The sequence below is a fragment of the Symphalangus syndactylus genome, chromosome 21 (genome assembly GCF_028878055.3).
Source record: "Symphalangus syndactylus isolate Jambi chromosome 21, NHGRI_mSymSyn1-v2.1_pri, whole genome shotgun sequence".
NCBI classification, from domain to species: domain Eukaryota; kingdom Metazoa; phylum Chordata; class Mammalia; order Primates; family Hylobatidae; genus Symphalangus; species Symphalangus syndactylus.
Window position 1 is genome coordinate 49,473,719 of NC_072443.2, and position 17,663 is coordinate 49,491,381.

Consider the following 17,663-nt stretch of genomic DNA (forward strand, 5'->3'; position numbering starts at 1 on the left):
CTGGTCTCGAACTCCTGACCTCAGGTGATCCACCCGCCTTGGCTTCCCAAAGTGCTGGGATTACAGGCCTGAGCCACTGCGCCTGGCCGACATTATATGCTTTGTTATGCATTGTCTGTCTCCTCACTAGAATGTAAGCTCTGTGAAGAAAGACTTGATTCTTTTTTTCCCCACTACAGTGTCCCCAATACTTGACCATTGCTTGACACATTTGTTGAATGAGTGAATGAATTTATTACAGTGGTTAAGAACATGAACTTTGGCACAAGCCTTCAAATCCTGGCTCTGCCACTTAGTGCATGTGATCCTGGGGAGGTTACTTGCCTTGGTAAGCCTCAGTTTTTTCATCTGTAAAATGGAAAAATAGGATGAAATAAACATGTAGAAGGCCAGGCATGATGGCTCACACCTGTAATCCCAGCACTTTGGGAGACCAGGGCAGGTGAATTGTTTGAGCCTAGGAATTCAAGATCAGACTTGACAACATGGTGAAACCCCATCTCTACAAAATAATACAAAAATTATGGGGCCAGGAGTGGTGGCTCACACCTGTAATCCCAGCACTTTGAGAGGCCGAGAAGGGAGGATCACTTGAAGTCAGGAGTTTGAGACCAGCCTGGCCAACATGGTGAAACTCCATCTCTACTAAAAATACAAAAACTAGCCGGGCACGGTGGTATGCACCTGTAGTCCCAGCTACTCGGGAGGCTGAGGCATGAGAATTGCTTCAACCCAGGAGAAGGAGGTTGCAGTGAGCTGAGATCGCACCACTGCACTGCAGCCTGGGTGACAGAGCAAAAATCCATCTCAAAAAAAAAAAAAAAAATTAGCTGGGTGAGGTGGCATGTGCCTGTAGTCCCAGCTACTAGGTAAGCTGAGGAGGGAGGGTCGCTTGAGTCAGAGGTTGCAGTGAGCCAAGATTGTGCCATTGCACTTTAGCTAGCCTGGGTGACAGAGCGAGACCCTGTCTCAAAAAAAAAAAAAAAAAAAAAGACTGCCTGATGTCTAGTGCACTAGAACAAATACTGCCTGTTTTTATTTTCTCCCTCTAACCCTGACATGCAAGAAAGGGAGGTGTGATTAGTTTCCTTGAAGCACAAGAACCCGCAGCTGGAATGAATGGGAGGATAGGCCACAGAGAAACTCGGGGCAGGTGAGCAGGGAGCAGGGGTGGGGGAAAAAGTGCTAATCCCATGAGAGGAGGGCAACACAGGGAGGAATGCAGCCAGGAAAAAAAAAGTTCCCACTGAGAATAAGGTTGTGAACCCACAATTTCCTAAAAAGAGAAAACGAGTACGGACGTTTTGGTTCACACCTGTAATCCCAGCACTTTGGGAGGCCGAGGCGGATGGATCACCTGAGGTCCAGAGTTCGAGACCAGCCTGACCAACATGGGGAAACCCCATCTCTACTAAAAATACAAAATTAGCCAGGCGTGGTGGCACATGCCTGTAATCCCAGCCACTCAGGAGGCTGGGGCAGAAGAATCGCTTGAACCTGGGAGGCGGAGGTTGCAGTGAGCCAAGATTGCACCATTGCATTTCAGCCTGGGCAACAAAAGCAAAACTCTGTCTCAAAAAAAAAAAAAAAAAAAAAGAAAAGAAAGAAAAGGAAGAAAGACATTCTGAGAAACAAAGTGTTCACATTGGTAATAGGTTTTACTACTTTGCTGAAACAGAGTTTGAATTAATCAAGAGATCCTCTACCTCCCACCACACCCGCCTGCAGTTTAGGCAGAAATCCTTTTGTGATTTCCCACTCTAATGGAGCGATTCAGCTAAAGGGCTCCAAGAGAGCAGCATTTCTCTTCAAACACTCCCCTGCCAGGCTCAAAGCTTGTTGTGGGAGTGAAAGAAATAGACACAGTTGGTGTTTTTATTTGAGAGGAGGAATGAAGGATCGGAAAGGAGAAAAAGAGTCACTATTTTATTCCGATTTTGATAAAATGAAATTTCCCTCCCATTGTTTGCCCCTCTCCACAACTTTCCCTTGAATCCTTATTGAACTTAAAAGTATTTCACTGGAGCTCTTAAAACTGTATTATAAAATGAGAACACATTTATTTTAAAGCTATGTGTCCTTTTTGTCCGTTTTTAGACTCATTTGGCTAGTGCAGGTAGTATTTTGCTCCCAGGTTCAATAAAATGCACAGATTTAACTGCAGTCACGTGACCTTTCCATTGTCAAGTGGCAAATGCCAGGGGTTGCCATGGGAAAGGAGAGAGAAGGCAACTAATGCTTATTAGCATGAAGTGTCAGGGTTATGAATTCTGGGGAGCGCTCATGTGGATCAGCTTTTGAAATGGTATGTGAGTGTATTGTTTCCATGAAATGACTCATTTGACGGAGAACGTTGATTTATGTGAGAGGGCATGTGCCAATATTTCTTTTGAAAAAACTACATCCCTTTACCAAAAGAAAAAAAAAAGGCAAACACCAGAGGAGCACCTTTCAATATGTACTCCACACAATATTGTGGGGTATTAATAGGTGTTACTTGATTTAAAATTCTTCTTGATGTGATTTCATACATTTGAAAAACACTAATTTTTTTTTTTAAGTGAGACTGGTTCCTTTATTGCAGAATTTCTTGGGGAATTTACTGTGCTAATGTGCATCATGAATCTTCATAAAGGAGACAGAAGGATGTGCCAGAAAGCCCCTGGCAGGGAAGGAACTACACCTTGGAAGGCTCTATGCAGCTAATTTTTTTACTTTGTAGAAATGTTTTTGTGTGTGTGTGTGTGTGTGTGTGTGTGTGTGTGTGTGTGTTTTTGAGAGGGAGTCTCTCTGTGTCACCCAGGCTGGAGTGCAGTGGCACCATCTCAGCTCACTGCAACCTCTGCCTCCTGGATTCAAGCAATTCTTCTGTCCCAGCCTTCCGAGTAGCTACAGGCATGTGCCACCACACCTGGCTAATTTTTATATTTTTTATATTTTTAGTAGAGATGGGATTTCACCGTATTGGTGAAACTGGTCTCGAAATCTTGACCTCAGGTGATCCACCCGCCTCGGCTTCCCAAAGTGCTGGGATTACAGGTATGAGCCACCATGCCTAGCTGAGATGGGGTCTTGATATGTTGCCCAGGCTGATCTCAAACTTCTGGGCTCAAATGATCCTCCTGCCTCAACCTCCCAAAATGCTGTGATTACAGGCATGGGCCACCATGCTTGGCCACTACAGCTTTAAAATGGAATTGGACAACCATACTGAGAGGTGAAGCCAGCTGGCCTTCCTGGGTTGAGTGGGGACTTGGAGAACTTTTCTGTCTTACAAGAGGATTGTAAAACACACCAATTAGTGGTCTGTAGCTAGCTAGAGGTTTAATGCACCAATCAGTGCTCTGTAAAAACGCACCAATCAGCATTCTGTAGCTAGCTAGAGGTTTGTAAAATGGACCAACCAGCACTCTGTAAAATGGACCAATCAGTACTCTGTAAAATGGACCAATCAGCAGGACATGGGCGGGGACAAATAAGGGAATAAAAGCTGGCCACCCCAGCCAGCAGTGGCAACCTGCTGAGGTCCCTTTCCATGCTTTGGAAGCTTTGTTCTTTTGCTCTTCACAATAAATCTTGCTGCTGCTCACTCTTTGGGTCTGTGCCACCCTTAAGAGCTATGATATTCACTGCAAAGGTCCACAGCTTCATTCTTGAAGTCAGCAAGACCATGAACCCACCAAAAGAAACAAACTCCGAACACATCCTGGGGGCTTGTTGGGGATTTCGCCACATGGTGAGTACCATCGGACCCCTTTTGCTTGCTATTCTGTCCTATTTTTCCTTAGAATTCAGGGGCTAAACACTGGGCACCTGTTGGCCAGTTAAAAGTGACTAGCACAGCTGCTGGACTATAGACACGGGTGTCAGGCTTTCTGGGAAAGGGCTCTCTAACAACCCCCAACTCTTCGGAGTTGGGAGCATTGGTTTGCCTGGAACTAGCTTCAGCTTTTCCTGTATTTCCAGGCTGAGCCGAGGGTCGACAGAGAGGAAAGCCATTCAGCTCCAGTGTCCCAACAAAAAATTGGTTGACCCTGCAGATGTGAGCAGAACTCTCAAAGTCACGTCACCCAAGTGAGAGTCACCCATCTATCCTATCTATCCTGACCCTTCCCTCCTGGGTCCTAACATCTGTCAGACAAACTTCCTCCTGCCTCTCTTCTCCGAGGCTAGTCCCGCTTCTAAAAACCTCTCTCTGTCTCTGATGCTTTTCTAGTTTCTCCTATAAGAATGTTTTCTAGTATAAATTTCAGGACTCTGTTCCCTTCTTTAGGTACCCGGGCTCACCAATCAGAAAGACATAATATTTTGCCCAAAGCCCCGTCAGGGAGGGGGCACTATCTGGAATTTTAGGATCCCTCCTCAGACTAGCAGGTCTAACAAAAGCTATTCCCGAAGATAGCATACGGGGAGCCTCAGAAATTATATCCTTCCTATTCATTTGATGAGAAGTGAGAACAACAGGAGTCACTCTTCTGACTCTGGAGATCTCTTCCCTCTCTCAGGTTATGGCCCTCCACTCCATTTTGAGGCATATCATCTTTATAGGACAAGGTTAAGGTCCCAATGCTAACAGGAGAAAATGCTTAGGACTCTTTAACAGGTTTTCGAGAATGTGTTGGTAAGGGCCACTAAATCCGATTTTCTCTCAGTCCTCTTTGTAGTCTAAAAGGAAGAGCAAGAGTGCAGGTTTTCGAGAATGCATCGGTAAGGGCCACTAAATCTGACCTTCCTCGGTCCTCTTTGTGGTCTAGGAGGAAAACTAGTGTTTCCGCTGCTGCTTCGGTGAGCGCAACTATTCTGATCAGCATGGTCCAGGGACCGTTGAGGGTTCTTGGGCAAGAGGGGAATCTGCTGCTGCATCAGTGAGTGCAACTATTCTGATCAGCAGGGTCCAGGGACCATTGTGGGTTCTTGGGCAGGGCAGGGGGGTGGGAAACAAACAAACCAAAACCATGGGCGGTTGTTTCTTTCAGATGGGAAACACTCAGGCATCAACACACTCACCCTTGAAATGCATCTTAAGCCATTGGGACCAATTTGACCCACAAACCCTGAAAAAGAAGCAGCTTATTTTTTTCTGCACCGTGGCCTGGCCCCAATATTCTCTCTCTGATGGGGAAAAATGGCCACCTGAGGGAAGTGTAAATTACAATACTATCCTGCAGCTTGACCTTTTCTGTAAGAGGGAAGGCAAATGGAGTGAAATACCTTATGTCCAAGCTTTCTTTTCATTGAAGAAAAATCCACAACTATGCAAAGCTTGCAATTTACATTTCACAGGAGGACCTCTCAGCTTACCTCCATATCCTGGCCACCCTACAGCTCCCCTTCCTATTAATGATAAGCCTCCTCTAATCTCCCCTGCCCAGAAGGAAACAAGCAAAGAAATCTCCAAGGGGCCACAAAAACTCCCAGGTTATGTCCCCTTCAATCTGTAGGGGGAGGGGAATTTGGCCCAACCTGGGTACATGTCCTTTTCTCCCTCTCTGCTTTAAAGCAGATCAAGATAGACCTGGGGAAGTTTTCAGATGATCCTGATAGGTATATAGATGTCTTACAGGGTCCGGAGCAAACCTTCAACCTCACTTGGAGAGATGTCATGCTATTGTTAGATCAAACCCTGGCCTTTAATGAACAGAATGCAGCTTTGGCTGCAGCCTGAGAGTTTGGAGATACCTGGCATCTTAGTCAAGTAAATGATAGAATGACAGCTGAAGAAAGGAACAAATTCCCTACCGGTCAGCAAGCCATCCCCAGTATGAATCCCCACTGGGACCTTGACTCAGATCATGGAGACTGGAGTCACAAACATCTGCTGACCTGTGTTCTAGAAGGACTAAGGAGAATTAGGAAAAAGCCCATGAATTATTTAATGATATCCACCATAACTCAAGGAAAGGAAGAAAATCCTTCTGCCTTCCTCAAGTGGCTGTGGGAGGCCTTAAGAAAATATACTCCCCTGTCACCTAACTCCATTGAGGGTCAATTGATCCTCAAAGATAAGTTTATTAACCAATCCGCCGCAGATATCAGGAGAAAGCTCCAAAAGCAAGCCCTGGGACCTGAACAAAATCTGGAGGCACTATTAAACCTAGCAACCTCGGTGTTCTGTAATAGGGACCAAGAGGAATAGGCTGAGAAGGAAAAGTGAGATCAGAGAAAGGCCGCAGCCTTAGTCATGGCCCTCAGACAAACAAACCTTGGTGGTTCAGAGAGGACAGAAAATGGAGCAGGCCAATCACCCAGTAGGGCTTTTTACCAGTGTGGTTTGCAAGGACACCTTAAAAAAATTGTCCATTGAGAAACAAGGCGCCCCCTCGCCCATGTCCACTATGCTGAGGCAATCACTGGAAGGCGCACTGCCCCAGAGGACAAAGGTTCTCTGGGCCAGAAACCCCCAACCAGGTGATCCAACAGGACTGAGGGTGCCTGGGGCAAGCGCTAGCTCATGTCATCACCCTCACTGAGCCCTGAGTATGTTTAACCATTGAGGGCCAGGAAATTGACTTCCTCCTGGACACTGGTGCAGCCTTCTCAGTGTTAATCTCCTGCTGCTCACTCTTTGGGTCCATGCCACCTTTAAGAGCTGTAACACTCACTGTGAAGGTCCGCAGCTTCATTCTTGAAGTCAGCGAGACTGCGAACCCACTGGAAGGAACAAACTCCGGACACAATATGACTTGGTGAAAAGTTGCTCAGTACAATGGGCATGGCATAAAAGGACATTCTGCCCTTTCCTTCCATCTGTGATGCAATCTTGGCTCCTCATAAACTGTTCTTTTTATGGCAATGATAGTTGTTCATGTCTTGCAAGCCATAGCCCTCTGACCTGCAACAAAACCTATTTTAGCTCTTCTGGCTGGGCACGGTGGCTCATGCCTGTAATCCTAGCACTTTGGGAGGCCGAGGTGGGTGGATCATCTGAGGTCAGGAGTTTGAGACCAGCCTGCCCAACATGGGGTTTTGGTGAAACCTGTTTCTACTAAAAATACAAAAATTAGCCTGGCGTGGTAGTGCATGCTATAGTCCCAGCTACTTAGGAGGCTGAGGCAGGAGGATTCCTTGAACCTGGGAGGCAGAGGTTGCCATGAGCTGAGATCTTGCCACTGTACTCCAGCCTGAGTGACAGAGTGAGACTCCCTCTCAAAAAAAAACAGACAAAAAAAACCCAAAACTATTTTAGCTCTTCTGAGCCATTCCTAATGTTTTAGAAATAACTGGTCAGTTCTTAAACAGATTTTTCACATGTTCTAGGAAATGAACAGATGAACGCATTTCATGCAGACCACAGCCCAATAGTATCAATTCATCTCAGAGAAGCATAACAGAGAGACAGTGTCCTCTGCCATGCACTGTGCCCGATTCTACTTGCTTTCAGTCCTGGAGAACTTGAGGCAATATTTCCTCATTGCCTTTGGCAATTTAAGTTACCCTTGGTAGATGCAATACTGTTGGCATGCCAAGCTGCTAATTACTTGGAACGTTTGGTCAGGCTGCCAGAGGCTAAGGTCAGCTAGTCCTCTGACATTCAGTCTTCAGTCTTCCCTAAGCTTCAGCTCTCCACGCTTCAATGACACTTTCTCATGGTATCACGCTCTCAGTTTCATGCTCAGCTTTTAATCAGATAAAATATCAAATGTGGTAGTTGAACAAAATTCAAAGGAAATATCACAATCATAACTGCCATATCTCTTGCTATTGAGAAGACGTTCTGAAGGGAGGAGGAGAAAACATTTTTGTCCTTTTTAGTTGACAAGAGTCATAGATGCAGATGGTGAACAGTAGGCTGGATGGAGACTGTAGGTTAGTGGAGGGTATGTGCTCCTTCTACAGAGAGTACGACTATTTCACTACAACAGGCTGTTGCCAGAAAGGCCTAGTGAAGCCAAGGCTTGTTTTCTAAGAGAAGCCTAGCACTTTGGGAGGTCGAGTCAGGTGGATCACAAAGTGCTAGGATTACAGGTGTGTGCCACCATGCCTGGCTGCCCTCAAGTTTTAAATGTTCGCCACCATTAATTTTTTTTTTTTTTTTTGAGATGGAGTCTCAATCTGTTGCCCAGGCTAGAGTGCAGTGGCACGATCTTGGCTCACTGCCAGCTCCACCTCCCGGGTTCACGCCATTCTCCTGCCTCAGCCTCCCGAGTAGCTGGGACTACAGGCGCCCACCACCACGCCCGGCTAATTTTTTGTATTTTTAATAGAGACAGGGTTTCACCGTGTTAACCAAGATGGTCTCGATCTCCTGACCTTGTGATCCACCCACCTCCGCCTCCCAAAGTGCTGGGATTACAGGCGTGAGCCACTGCGCCCGGCCTAAAATTTTTTTTTAAATATTGTGGGGACCAAAACAAAATGTTTGTGACCAGATTCAACCCGTAGGTACCAGTTTGGGATCTCTGGTCTAGAGTCTGTTCTAGTTGTGAAATCTGTAACCGGAGAAAAAGCATCATATTTCTGAGAGGGACTGATGACATCTAAGCATAAATCTTATGAGTGCCTTTATAGGGCCAAGGGCAGTGGCTCACACCTATAATCCCAGCACTTTGGGAGACTGAGACAAGTGGATCACCTGAGGTCAGGAATTTGAGACCAGCCTGCCCAACCTGGCCAACAAGGCAAAACCCCATCTCTACTAAAAAAATACAAAAATTCACTCGGCGTGGTGGTGCGTGCCTGTAGTCCCAGCTACTCAGGAGGCTGAGGTAGGAGAATTGCTTGAACCTGGAAAGCAGAGGTGAGCCAAGATTGCACCACTGCATTCTCCTGGCTCTATGTAGGGGCAAAGGAGAGTGAAAATGCAGGTATATTTTGCTAGGGCTGTTATAACAAGGTAGCACAGTCTGAGTGGCCGAAGGAACAGAAATTCATTTTCTCACAATTTTGGATGCTAGAAGTCAGATCAAGGTTATCAGCAGGATTGGTTTCTTCTAAGGCCTCTCTCCTTGGTTTGTAGATGGCTGTCTTTTCCCTCTGTCTCCACATGGTCTTCTCTCTGTACCTGTTTGTGTCCTATTTTCCTTTTCTTATGTGCTATCAAAAGACAAAATTACAACATATTTAGTTATAGATCTAATGGCTTTTATTCAAAATTCGTGAATCAAGGCAGCCTCCATTCTACAAAACAGAATGAGAGCTCCCACTGGACAAAGTCAGAACTGTGAGTTTTGTAAAGTGGGAACAAGGAAACAGAACAATAGAAAAGAAACGGATTGGTTGCCAGGTGCAGTGGCTCATGCCTGTAATCCCAGTACTCTGGAAGGCTGAGGTAGAGTTTGAGACCAGTCTGCGCAACAAAAGGAGACCCTTATCTTCACAAAAAATTTAAAAATTAGCTAGGCGTGGTGGCATGTGTCTGTAGTCCCAGCTACTTGGGAGGCTGAGGTGGGAGGATCACTTGAGCCCAGGAGGTTGAGGCTGCAGAAAGCCTTGATCATACCACTGCACTCCAGCATAGGTGACACAGTGAGACCCTCTCTCAAAAACACAAAACAAAACTGATTGGTTAACAACAGATTACTTCAGGTTACTTTTTTTCTAAAGGTTAAAGCAGAGCGGACTTCATTATTATGCTGACTGGAATCTCCTATTTTCAGGAAAAACTAGGCTATTTGGGGATCTATCTGCTTCCTTAAAGTTTTAGTTTGATTATGTGACATTTAGCATGAGTGACTCCATTTTGACTTGGTCTGGACTGCTGGGGCCTAGAGCAGAAACTCAGTACAAAACAATGGCCTGCCATAATTTCTTCTTTTTTTCTTTTTTTAGACATAATCTTGCTCTGTTGCCCAGGCTGGAGTGCAGTGGCATAATCTCGGCTCACTGTACCCTCCACCTCCCAAATTCAAGTGATTCTCCTACCTCAGGCACCCGAGTAGCTGGAACTACATGCGTGTGCCACCATACCAAGCTAATTTTTGTATTTTAGTAGAGATGGGGTTTCACCATGTTGGCCAGGCTGGTCTTGAACTCCTGGCCTCAAGTGATTTGCCCACCTCAGCCTCCCAAAGTGCTGGGATTACAGACATGAGGCACCATGCCTGGCCACCTGCCGTAATTTCTGTCGAACAAAGGAAACCACTCATATTGGATTAGTGCTGGCCCTAATAACCTATTTTAACTTAATTACATCTTTAAAGATCCTCTATCCAAATAAAGCACATTCTAAAGTACTGGGGGGTGGGCCAGGCGCAGTGGGTCACACCTGTAATCGCAGCACTTTGGGAGGCTGAAGTGGGCAGATCACCTGAGGTCAGAAGTTCGAGAGCAGCCTGACCAACATGGTGAAACCACGTCTCTATTAAAGATACAAAAAATTAGTTGGGTGAAGTGGCATGCACCTGTAATCCCAGTTACTCGGGTGGCTGAGGCATGAGAATCTTTTGAACCCGGGAGGCAGAGTTTGCAGTGAGCTGAGATCGTGCCACTGCACTCCAGGCTGGATGGCAGAGCGAGAGTCTGTCTCAAAAAAATAAAAAATAAATAAAATAAGAAAAATAAATAAAATACTGGGGGTGACCAGGCATGGTGGCTCATGCCTATAATAACAGCACTTTGGGAGGCCGAGGCTGGGATTACAGGTGTGCCACCATGCCCAGCTAGTTTTTGTATTTTTAGTAGAGACAGTGTTCTGCTATGTTGGCCAGGCTGGTCTTGAACTCCTGACCTCAAGTGATCCGCCCACCTCGGCCTCCCAAAGTGCTGAGATTACAGGCATGCGCCACTGTGCCTGGCCGATAATGTGAATTCTTGATCCTTGCAAGGCTTTCTGCTGAGAACTAACATCAGCATCAATCTGTCACAGATGGTGTTGGAACAGAACCTAAGGAAGGTATGACCCCAAACAAATCTGATCTTAGACCTTGGAAGGGTTTCAGTTGTTTCAGTGATTAACAGGTGAACTAGGAAGAGAGCTGCTGCAGAAAGGGTGGAGTGGAGGCGACTTGTTTTAAGCTTTGCATATCAAATAGCCTTCCATGACCAACCACTGACAGCTGGCCAACAGCAGCAGTGGTGGTGGGGTGTGGGGCCAGACACCATCTCCTGCACCATCATCTGCACGTGCCGAATTGCTCTGAAAGGCTCAGCCTGATTTTCCCTTGTCACCAGTTTCCTCTTTAAGGCCAGGCTTTCCAAGGGAGGAAAAATAGAGAACATTTCCATCTCATTCACCTACTCTTCCCAAGCCTATCCTTGGGAGCTTTGAGAGTTCTTCCTCTCTCACACTGCATTCTTTTTTGTTTTTAAGTTTTATTTTGGATCCAGAGGATACATATGCATATTTGTTACATGCGTATATTGGGAGGTACTGGGGCAGAGGAGATAATTTCATTATTTTTATGGCTGCGTAGTATTTCCTGATGTATATGTACCACATTTTCTTTATCCAATCCACCGGACACTTAGGTGGATTCTATGACTTTGCTATTGTGAATAATGCCGCACTCAATATATGAGTGCCAGTGTCAGACTGGATTCTAATAGAATCAGTGCTGATCTTCACAGTGCTGGGCTCAGTCATGCTGTGGCTGATATTAATTGGGTCTGAAGTAATCTTAATGCACTTTTACCATCTTATACTCCCCTTAACTCTTGGAAAAATCTTGTTAGCTGTGCCAACAGAATGGTCATCTAGCCTTTTAAGACCATTTTAAGAAGTCATCTTTTTTGGAAGCAATTAATTGAGCAACTGTACAAGCATGTTCATAGTTTGTAACAGAAGAAAATTGGAAACAATCTAAATATCCATTCATAGGCTAATGTGTTCCTTCTGGAATAGCTTCTGAACTATTTAAATTGTTCATAATGGAGATGCATTCATATGACTTATGCCAAGTGATGGCTGTGGCCTTCTCAGTAGTCCCTCTTTGTTGTTCTTGCCCTTTATAATCATTCTCACTGCATTCTTGGTGATCTATTAAAATACAAATATGATTATGGCATTTCTAGGCCTAACGGAATTTTTTTGTGTGTGTGCCGAAGTCTTGCTTTGTCACCCAGGCTGGAGTGCAGTGGCACTATCATGGCTCACTGCAGCCTCGACCTCCCAGGCTCAGATGATCCTCCCACCTCAGCCTCCAGAGTAGCCGTGGGACACGCGCCACCACACCTGGCTAAGTTTTTTATCTTTTGTAGAGGTGAGGTTTTGCCATATTGCCCAGGCTGGTCTCAAACACCTGAGCTCAAGTGATCCTCCCAGCACAGCCTCCCAAAATGCTGAGCTTACAGGCATGAGCCACCATGCCCAGCCCTAAAGCTTTTTTATGGTTTGTTCCTCATTGTTTATTCACCACATTCCAAGTGCATCAGTGCATGTGTGGCAGCCCTTCAAGAGCTGTTCCTGCCCCCTTCTGCAGCCTCATCTATCATGCCCATACTCTACTTTCCAACCATACATTTCAACCCTGCATCACTCTAACCTCTGAACCAAGTGGCTTCTTTCACAACTACCTGGCTTTGCATGTGCTCTGCTGTCTGCTTTCAGTACCTTCCTTCTCCAAAATCAAACTCAAACTCAAGCATTACTGTCCCTCTTCACCCTCAGAAAAGCTAAGTCCACCCTAATATGTTCCAACAGCCCCTCTGGACTCTTGGCACACTGCACAAAGCTGTCTGTGTTCATGCCTTGTCAACTTCATCTTCTCCACTAGAATGTGTGCTCTTGGAAGCTGAGAGGTGTTTTGATGTCTGTATTCTCCACTGAAGCACAAATTCTACTAGTCGTTAAATGCTGAATGAATGAAGTATTTCATTATGCTAAATGAAAAACGAATAGCTGTACGACTCTTCTAATGATTATATTTACTAGTTCCTTCTGTTTGCTCTAGCCTGTACTTAATCATTTAAATGATATTCACACACAAAAAATACTGGGCTGCCAGGCACGGTGGCTCACGCCTGTAACTCCAGCACTTTGCTAGGCTGAGGCAGGATTGCCTGAACCCAGAAATTCAAAACCAGCCTGGACAACATGATGAGATCCCATCTCTTCCACACACAAAAAAGTTGGGCTGGTGGAAGAGAGGTCCCATACAAAATGTTCAGTCTCGGCCAGGCATGGTGGCTCATGCCTGTAATCCTTGTTCTTTGGGAGGCTAAGGTGGGAGGATTGCTTAAGGCCAAGAGTTTGAGATCAGCCAGGGCAATATAGCGAGACCCCCATCTCTACCAAAAAAATATTTTGAGTGTAGTGAGTATGGTGAGACTGAGTGTGGTGGCACACACCTGTAGTCCCAGCTACTGGGGAGGCTGAGGTGGGAGGATTTTTTGAGCCCAGGAGGTCAAGGCTGCAGTGAGCTATGATGGCGCCACTGCCTGAGTGACAGAGAAAGACCATGACTCAAAAAAACCGCACAAAAAAACAAAAAACAAATGCTCCATCTAAGGCCCAACCCTTCTAAGGATGATCTGGCCTGCTCACAGTAATAAAGCCCATCTGTAGTCCTCAGCCCTTGAAGTCTTTTGCCTTGGGGACTTCAATGGGATATCCTGTCTTTGGAGGATTAGACACATATCAATTTGACCCTGTAATCTGTCCACCTCACTCTTCTCATTTGGTTTTGCCTCAGGCTGGCACAAGTCTCTACTGTATGAACCTGTTACCAAAGCAATTTTTAAAAAATATTTATTTGGCTGGGTGCAGTGGCTCACGCCTGTAATCCTAGCACTTTGGGAAATCAAAGCAGGTGGATCACTTGAGGTCAGGAGTTCGAGACCAGACTGGGCAACACGGTGAAACACTGTTTCTACTAAAAATAGAAAAATTAGCTGGGCGTGGTGGCATATGCCTGTAGTCCCAGCTACTCAGTCTCAGATACTCCAGCAAGCCAGGAGAATCACTTGAACCTGGGAGGCAGAGGTTGCAGTGAGTTGAGATTCCAGGCTGCACTCTAGCCTGGAAAACAAAGCAAGACTCTTTCTCAAAAAATTAAAAAAAAAAAAAGTTTGTTTAAAATCCAGATCCTGCACAAGCAATTTTGAATATAAAATATTTCGAACATGGTGAAAATGAATTCCTCTAGGATGCTGTGATGGTTAATATTCGGTGTCAACTTGATTGGCTTGAAGGATGCCCAGATAGCTGGTAAGGTATTGTTTCTGGGTGTGTCTGTGAGGATGTTGCCAGAGGAGATTGACATTTGAGTCAGTGGACTGAGAGAGGCAGACCCACTATCAATGTGGGTGGGCATCATCCAATCGGCTAGAACAAAGCAGGCAGAAGAAGATGGGATAAGCTGGCTTGCTAAATCTGCTGGCTTTCATCTTTACCCCATGCTGGATGTTTCCTTCTGTTCTTCCTTCCCTTGGATGTCAGACTCCAGGTTCTTTGGACTTTGACTCTGAGACTTGCACCAAAGCTCCGGGCCCAGGGAGTGAGAAGGAGCAACCACTCTGGACTTATTGGTGAGACATGTGCATGCCAGGGGGTGGGAAATAAATCAACTAAGGCTGGGTGTGGTGGCTCACACCTGTAATTCCAGCATTTTGGGAGGCTGAGGGGGGTGGATCACTTGAGGTCAGGAGTTCAAGACCAGCCTGACAAACATGGTGAAACTCCGTCTCTACTAAAAAAATACAAAATTAGCTAGGTGTGGTGGCGCACGCCTGTAATCCCAGCTACTTGGGAGGCTGAGGCAGGAGAATTGCCTGAACCTGGGAGGCGAAGGTTGCAGTAAGACCAGATAGTGCCATTGCACTCCAGCCTGGGCAACAAGAGTGAAACTCCATGGAAGCAAGGAAGGAAGGAAGGGGTTGGGAGAGAGAGAGAGAGAGGAGGAAAGAAAGAAAGAAGGAAAGAAAGAAAGAAAGGAAAGAAAGAAAGAAAGAAAGAGAAAGAAAGAAGGAAAGAAAGAAAAAGAAAGAGAAAGAAAGAAGAAAGAAAGAAAGAAAGAAAGAAAGAAAGAAAGAAAAAGAAAGAAAGAAAGAAAAGAAAGAAAGAAAGAATAAAAGAGAAAGAATCAACTAAAATTCAGGGACCTTCTACCTCAGGGAAATTTCTAGGGATCAGTGGTGTGGGCCTGTAGAGAATTTCCTTCTAAGGTAAGGGACAAGTTGTTGCATTTGGCCCCTCCTGCAGCCAAGAAAGAGGTACAACAACTAGTGGGCCTATTTGGATTTTGGAGGCAGCACATTCCTCATTCAGGTGTGTTACTCTGGCCCATTTATGTTTTTGCACTTGGGCCATATGACCCAGCAGATCCAATGATGCTTGAGGTGTCTGTGGCAGATAGGGATGCTGTTTGGAGCCTTTGGCAGGCCCCCATAGGTGAATCATAGTGGAGACCTCCAGGACTTTGGAGTAAGGCCCTACCATTTTCTGCAGATAACTACTCTCTTTTTGAGAGACAGCTCTTGGCCTGTTACTGTGCCTTGGTAAAAACCGAACGTTTGATTGTGGGTCACCAAGTTACCATGTGACCTGAACTGCCTATGATGAACTGTGTCTTTTCTGACCCATCTAGCCATAAAGTTGGGCATGTACAGCAACACTCCATCATCAAATGGAAGTGGTATATACATGACTGGGCTCGAGCAGGTCCTGAAGGCACATGCACATTACATGAGGAAGTGGCCTAAATGCCCATGGTCCCCACTTCTGCCACCCTGCCTTCTCTTACCCAGTCTGCACCGATGGCCTCATGGGGAGTTCCCTATGATCAGTTGACAGAGGAAGAGAAGACTAGGGCATGATATGCAGGTACCACCTGAAAGTGGACAGCTGCAGCACTGTAGCCCCTTTCTAGAACATCCCTGAAGGACAATGGTGAAGGGAAATCATCTCAGTGGACAGAACTTCGAGCAGTGCACCTGGTTGTGCACTTTGCATGGAAGAAGAAATGGCCAGATGTGCGATTATATACAGATTCATAGGCTGTAACCAGTGGTTTGGCTGGATGGTCAGGGACTTGAAAGAAGCATGATTGGAAAATGGTAACAAAGAAATATGGGGAGGAGGTATGTGGATGGACCTCTCCGAGTGGCCAAAAACTGAGGATACTTGTATCCCATGTGAGTGCTCCTCAGCAGAGGAGGAGTTTAATAATCAAGTGGATAGGATGACCCGTTCTATGGACACCACTCAGCCTCTTTCCCTAGCCACCCCTGTCATCGCCCAATGGGCCCATGAACAAAGTGGCCATGGTAGCAGGCATGGAGGTTATTCATGGGCTCAGCAACAAGGACTTCCGCTTACCAAGACTGACTTGGCTACGACCACTGCCAAGTGCCCAGTTTGCCAGCAGCAGAGACCAACACCGAGCCCTTGATATGGCACCCTTCCTCAGGGTGATCAGCCAGCTACCTGGTGGCACGTTGATTATATTGGACCTCTTCCATCCTGGAAAGGGCAGTAGAGGTTTGTCTTCACTGCAATAGATACTTACTCTGGATATGGGTTTGCCTATCCTGAATGCAATGCTTCTGCCAAGACTACCATCTGTGGACTCATGGAATGCCTTATCCACCATCATCGTATTCCAATACGGCATTGCCTCTGACCAAGGCACTCACTTTATGGCTAAAGAAGAGCGGCAGTGGGCTCACGCTTGTGGAATTCACTGGTCTTACCGTGTTCCCCATCATCCTGAAGCAGCTGGATTGATAGAACAGTGGAATGGCCTTTTGAAGTCACAATTATGACACCGACTAGGTGATAATACTTTGCAGGACTGGGGCAAAGTTCTCCAGAAGGCTGTGTATGCTCTGAATAAGCATCCAATATAAATATGGTACGGTTTCTCCCATAGCCAGTATTCACAGGTCCAGGAACCAAGGGGTGGAAGTGAAAGTGGCACCACTCACCATCACCCCTAGTGACCTGCTAGCAAAATTTTTGCTTTCTGTTCCCATGACATTTTGTTCTGCTGACCTAGAGGTCTTAGTTCCAGAGGGAGGAACTAAGAGACACAACAATGATTCCATCAAACTGGAAGTTAAGATTGCCACCTGAACACTTTCGCCTCCTCCTTCCTCTAAGTCAACAGGCTAAGAAAGGAGTTACAGTGTTGGCTGGGGTGATTGACTATCAGGATGAAATCAGACTACTACCCCACAATGGAGGTAAGGAAGAGTATGCGTGGAATACAGGAGATCCCTTAGGGTGTCTCTTAGTATTACCATGCCCTGTGATTAAGGTCAACAGGAAACTATAACAACCCAATCCAGGCAGGACTACAAATGGCTGACCCTTCAGGAATGAAGGTTTGGGTCCACCAAGTGAAAAAACATGACCAGCTGAGGGGCTTGCTGAAGGCAAAGGGAATACAGAATGGATATTAGAAGAAGGTAGTTATCAAGACCAACTATGATCACGTGACTGGTTGCAGAAAAAATGACTGTAATTGTCATGAATATTTCCTCCTTATTTTGTGCATGTACAAGAATATGTTTGGGCATGTACACACCTTTACTAAGAAAATCTGTTTTATTTCCTTTCTTTTTCCTTTGTCATGTAACGTAAGATTTGTTGACTTTATATCAGCATTTAAGTGTTGCTACCTTTATGTAATAGCATTTAGGTTAAGGATGGGTGTGCTTCTGGCTGTACGAAGGATAGTTGCATTATGTTAGGCGTAATTATGACCTTATTGTATTTATTTGGAGATTAAGTATGATTTCAGGAGATGTGTGTGAATGCCAAGTTGACAAGGGGTGGGCTTGTGTTG

General features: G+C 45.6%; 1 long non-coding RNA gene across 1 annotated transcript; it reads right to left on the reverse strand.

Annotated features, from left to right (window-relative positions):
• Positions 1 to 7,600: 7,600 nt before the first annotated feature.
• LOC134735416 (uncharacterized) lies at positions 7,601 to 14,843 on the reverse strand. Its single transcript, XR_010118487.1, has 2 exons — positions 10,341 to 14,843; positions 7,601 to 9,033 (listed from the first exon to the last, which is right to left on the reverse strand). It is a non-coding gene; the product is annotated as an uncharacterized lncRNA (long non-coding RNA).
• Positions 14,844 to 17,663: the final 2,820 nt, after the last annotated feature.